Source organism: Pseudorasbora parva, chromosome 8 (genome assembly GCF_024679245.1).
Source record: "Pseudorasbora parva isolate DD20220531a chromosome 8, ASM2467924v1, whole genome shotgun sequence".
Lineage (NCBI taxonomy): Eukaryota > Metazoa > Chordata > Actinopteri > Cypriniformes > Gobionidae > Pseudorasbora > Pseudorasbora parva.
In genome coordinates this window covers 18176147-18182146 of record NC_090179.1, presented here as the reverse complement: position 1 = coordinate 18182146, position 6000 = coordinate 18176147, and the positions used below count along the sequence as shown (strand labels likewise).

General features: G+C 41.4%; 1 long non-coding RNA gene across 1 annotated transcript; it reads left to right on the top strand.

The window, feature by feature from the left end:
* The first annotated feature begins 5346 nt into the window (after positions 1-5346).
* Positions 5347-5866, top strand: LOC137085074 (uncharacterized). The gene is made up of 3 exons (XR_010906895.1): positions 5347-5530; positions 5661-5724; positions 5811-5866. It is a non-coding gene; the product is annotated as an uncharacterized lncRNA (long non-coding RNA).
* The last annotated feature ends 134 nt before the right edge of the window (positions 5867-6000 follow it).

Genomic DNA, 6000 nt, shown 5'->3' with positions numbered 1-6000 from the left:
GATTCAATCAGGCTTCAGCATTTCGAGGAAAAGGGTTTCCCCATACGTAATGTCTCGTTCCCTCCTCTCAGGGAACTAAGGTTACGTTGAGTAACCAGAGACGTTTTAAGGGCCTTAGTGTGCTCGTTATACCACAGCGTTGGATTATTTTCTTTAATCTTCTTTAAGTGCCTGGGATCAACTATGTCTAAAGTGGTTATAGTGGGTATAGCAGCGGTTATAGTCCTGCAGAAAATCAGCAAATTCTTTGATAAAGTCTGTATTGTGCCCTGGTGGCCTGTATACAGTCGCCAACACAAATGTCAAACGGGATTTATCATTTACACTACACAACGTTACATAAAGCACCAAAACTTTAAAGGAATTATATTTGAATCTAGACCTCTAAATAATACTGAGGATATTATTATAAATTACATCAACACCTCCCCCTTTACCTTTCAGACATGGCTCGTGTTTATAACAATAATCTCGGGGAGTGGACTCTAAAGTTATGTAGTCATCAGGTTTTAGCCAGGTTTCTGTCAAACTCAGCACATCTAGGTTATGAAATTTGTCACAAAGACAACTAAACTGAAAACAGTCTTCAATCCAACTTACTCAGAGAAATACAGGGAGATAGGCTTCACAACACTTGAGGCACCCTGAAGGGGGTAAAAATATATATTTATTTCTCAAAACAATGAGTTATAATTAACATTATTATTATATGTTATATTATATGGTGATTGTGATCATGGTGAGCTGTTAGTTTTGAGTGGTGTGACTAATGTAGAGAACTGTGTTTAGCATTTGAGAAAAAGTTTGTTTTACAGTTGCAAACTAAGTGTAAAGCAGAAAATATTACAGTTTTGAAAACTTGGTCTGAAGATTCGGTACATGAGAGAAAAATGTTAGTGTCTAAGCATTTTTTTTTAAATGTCTAGAAGCACAAAGACAAGTATTCATGGTAAATGTTTTTTTTTTTTTTTTTTTTGCAATATTTCTTTAGTAATGCGTAGATGTGCCACAGGATATTTCAAAATGTGGTTAGTAGAAATTTGCGGTTGTTCTAAGAAATACAGTTCTGAATCTATGTGTAAAAATTGCAACAATTCCACTAATTTAGATAAGTTGATCAGATTGGTATTAAACCATTATAAAATTAACTTTTCTTATAGAGGTGAAGGTCGTTTGTTGACTAAACATCACTATGAGGAAGGAGACTAGTCTGCCTCAATCTTGTTCTCATGATACATGGAAGTTAAAGTATGTAAAGAAAATGCACTTGTTTAAGCACTTCTTAAGTGCACTTGTTTAAGCCTGTGTTTTCAAATTGAAAAACGTCTCAGGTTACGTATGTAACCATGGTTCCCTGAGAGGGAACGAGACACTGCGCTGGAACATTAAATGTCAAAGCAAGACGGTCACAGGCATGCTGGGAGTATGGCAAAGCGACGCAGTGTCTCATTCCCTTTCAGGGAACCATGGTTACATACCAAACCTGAGACGTTCCCTTATCAAGGGAACTCGCACTTCGTCGGAACGCTGCGGGAACTCAATACCCATTCCACCATAATACCAAGTGCCTGTTTGTGTGAAATCTTAGCGCACACAGTAGCTGTGTCCCAAAGTGAAGGGTGCGCACTTCGAAGGCCATGCACTTCGAAGGCCAGACCAGGCCACGCCTTCAAAGTGCACGAAGTGCACGAAGGGCGAACCGAGGGACAGGGTTGCCAGGTCTGAATAATAAAACCCCTCCAATTGTTATTCAAAAGTATCGGAATCACAGCCAGAATGGGCCAAAATATCCCAAAATGCGGGGCGCGGGCAGTAGAAATATTGCTTAAGTAAAGACAACTTAACCTGTGGACTATAGGCTACAAACACCCCAAAGCAACAGTAGCCTAAATGCAACCCCATTCCAGACTTGGCAACAATGAACCAAGCGCCGTTAATGGACTAGCAGGTTCTGACAACTGACAGCGGACGTTCGTGAGGAGATTTTAAAAAGAGAAATGGAGCATATACTACTACTTAGATTATATATATATATATATATATATATATATATATATATATATATATATATATATATATATATATATATATATATATATATATATATATATATATATACTTTTTTTGAGCTTTCTATTGGGTTTTGACATGCTTCAAAGCCTGCGACGATGGGCTGGACCATAAGCATGGAAATCTGTAGCCGGTTAAATATTGTCAAATTGCAAATATTATTTAACAGTTTATTTCTTATGTTAAATGTAACTGTTACAATATATTTTAAACATTTAGCCTATATACGTCCAAGTTTTTTTTTTTAAGTAGGCCTACTTATTTTTATTCAACTCATCATCTCAGATGCATTTTTTATGGCATGCCATGCAGCCGTCGACCGATTCGGCCCCACAAAGCTGCGGACAGTGGAAATATGCACTCATCCCAGAAGATGATGTCCCGCTCAGGCCTTACCAGAGTCTCTAATGTGCATTATTCCCCATCCCGGTCCAGCTCCAGCTTCTCCCGCTCAGCGCAATGAAAGTGTTGAAAAGTGTTTTCTTCTGGTTTGGCTGATAATAAAAATTTGTTGTTTCTAATGTTAAACTTAAGTTATTTTATTGGTCTATAAATAGGCTATAGTTGTAAAAAGCCTACGTAGGCTAATAGACCAATTTATTTTCATTTACACATTTTAAATTACATGACAAGAAATTATATGTATAAACATTTAATGTAGCTACAAATTATAACGTGCATTACAAAAATAAACAATAACTAGGCTATAGAAAAAACACTTCTCTTTAATTTAGCCTACGTTTGAAGTTAACGAAAATGAACAATAGACAGCAGTTCGTTTAATTTACAAATAACTTGCATAAAAAATAATAAGCTAGCCATTTAAATTGTTCTGTGTCGGCCACGCATTCAGCCTTTGGAGGATCGATGTTTCGTTGACCGTCGTCAGTGAACATTCATTCAATCATTCATATATATATAAAAAAAACTTTATTTTAGCATCTAAGTCAGCAGTTTTCGTTTGTTTGTATTTTTTCTTATAATTCTGAGTGACAGATGTCACATTTGATTTAGCTTATTTTTCTGTGATATTTGTTTTAGTTGTTGACATAGGCTACAGCAGGCTGTAAGAAAAATAAATGATTGCACGGACAATTCCTATCCAGTGTCTCTGTAAGGGAAATTTAAAAGATAGATTCTGGAAACAACATCTAAATTTAGCTGGATCAGTCGGGTCGGGAATAAAATAATTTATAGCGGGTGAGCACCGAGTGAATTTTGCGCGATCGGAATGGTGCGGTGCGGAATAGCGGGAGCAGGACGAAAATACAGCGCCGCGCAGATTATATTTTGAAGGCTATTTAAAGAAAGTGTATGGGGAAAAAAGAAACAAGGAAAAGGGTGATAATGGACTGATTCCTCTTCTTGAGATAATGGTTGAGAAATAAATAGCATTTAAAAATTGGGAAATTAAAGTTTATCTTGCTCAGGGCAGGGAACTGGGAACTGTGTGAATGCACTAACGTTGGACGTTTTATTTACTTCAAGCGCTTGCGCTGTTGTGTTCAATAGTACCCAGGCTACACTTGAGTTGCAAACCGCTACCGTCTTTAACTGGAATCTGATCGAGTGCCGCGGGAATGCGGACCAGTCAAATCCTGTAGTCACCAGTGTGCTATGAATTCTGGGATAGGGAAGGCTGCGAAGTTATGGGAAGGTCCCATCTGCTGTACCCTTCCTTTGCCTGAGAACCGAAGGGCGCATTTTGAAGTCGCTCATGAATTGCGGCAGCCTTCGTCGCACCGCTGTGACGCAATCGCACTTCAAATGCGGCCTTCAGGGCGCTTCAGAGGTGCAGCTTTCACTTTGGGACAGCCTACGTAGTGCCGCTGTGACGTAATCGCACTTCAAATGCGGCCTTCAGAGGGTGCAGCCTTCACATTGGGACAGTCTTCGTAGTGCAGGTATGACGTAATCGCACTTAAAATGCGGCCTTCGAAGTGCGCGCACTTCACTTTGGGACACAGCTTATGTCACAAGCACTCGAGACCCTGGAGTCGAAGCCACACCCAGGATATTACCATACTCCGACTTGAATGGGTTCGGATGAAGAAGGTTGACCAGCCGACTTATAAGCCACTAAAATAGACTCAGCTATTAAATTGCTCAACGTCTGCTTCGATGCAGGCTTCCCCTTAGGGGACCTAAGCCACACAAACAACTGGTTGGCTCTACACCACAGGGCAGTACTGTGGCCGTATGCATCTAATGCCCTAACTGAGCAGAGCAGATTTAATTTCTCCTGGTCTAGATTCTGAAACAGATGAAGCTCTGGAGTGTAGAATAGTCTCTACCACCTCAATGGAAAGACCTGAATCTATGAGCTGTGCCCCCTCAGAACCCAAGCTCACAACTTCCATAACTCTGGGTGGGGGTGAAATTTTGACCCCATCCCTTGGAAAAGAAGGTTCCTCCTGACAGGAATCTCCCCCGGAGGGCTGTCTAGGAGAGACCTATGTTCTAATGTATGTCCGACCAGAACGGGACAAAACCTCATCCCGGTGTCTCTCTCCAGAACTCCTGGGAGCAGCACCACCAGGGGAAAGGTATGCAGACACAGCCTCGGCCAAGTCAGCACCATGTCAACCCCAAACAGGCTGGATAAGCCAAAGGAGCTCCACCACCTCAGTGTGGAGTCTCCACTTCCCAGGTGTCAATCCCTGCCTCGACAGGAAATCTGCTCCATGATTTACTCATGATTGCCCCCCAGCCGGTAAGGGATGCATCCATCGTTAGCATCAGTGACGACATGAGCTCCCGACACAAGTCCTTGGGATAGAGACCAAGGCTTCTTCCACATAACCAAGGCATGAAGGCATCGCCGTGTGACCATGATCATGCAAAAAGGATTTCCCCTCGGGGAGAACCCCTTGGTCTTGAGTCACCACTGCAAGGGTCTCATGTACAGTAGGCCAAAAGTTATCATGTTGGACTGTAACACTCAGCCTGATAAAGGCTGTTTACACAACTATAACGGTACGTTAATCCTTTTCTTAAAAGGTGCTCAAATAAACTTTTCACAACATCCACTTAGATAATAAACCAAAGTGTATTGAATCAGCAACCCCAAACCCCATAAACAAATATATATGTATACAATATTAACAATGGTAGAAAAATAATGTATAGAAAATTCAGTCCAAGTCCTGTGTGTGTGTGTGTGTGTGACGAATCGGTCTCACCGGTGCAATATTATAGTCCGGGAGCTCGATGAAGCAAAGTTATCCTGTGCTGGATCCTCAACCAGAAATAGTCCACTCTTATTTCCTTAGGGAGATAAACATCCACAGAAGGTGATAACCAAGCTCTTGTGCAATGATCGATCGATCGCGTATTCCTGAGAGCGTCCTCTCTCGAGCGCCGGTAAGCCGGCTTCTTTTATCTGATGTGCCACATCAGCCGTCAGGACCGATGACGTCACTGGGGATTCCCTGACGCTCCCGACGGAAGTCACGCGAGAGTAAGAACGAGAACCAACACATATCCGGGGCAAACAACGACAAGGGGAAATACATACAACAGCTGTAATGTGTTAATAATTAAATGAATTAACGGCAGTCTATATATATATGTATCCCTTTATGTGGCAGCGCTACATAGATCCCCTCCCCCAGCCAGCGGCATCGGAGGAGAACGTTCGTAATAACGCTTCAGGTTTACCACATTTAATACATCGATTCTAGGTGGGTTGCCCCAACACACAGTGTAATTTATTGGCCCCGTTTTACTTTTTATTTCAGCTGGACCCTCCCACTTGGGCACTAGCTTGGCAGAGAACCTATTTGATGAACTAGAGAGAGGATGGGTTTTAATCCAAACTAGGTCACCCGTTTGAAACTGTGCATTTTTTCTACGGTAATTATAATACCTAGCTTGTTTGGCTTGGCACATCCTCATTCTATTTTTCACCTCCTCCACCATGATGTTTTG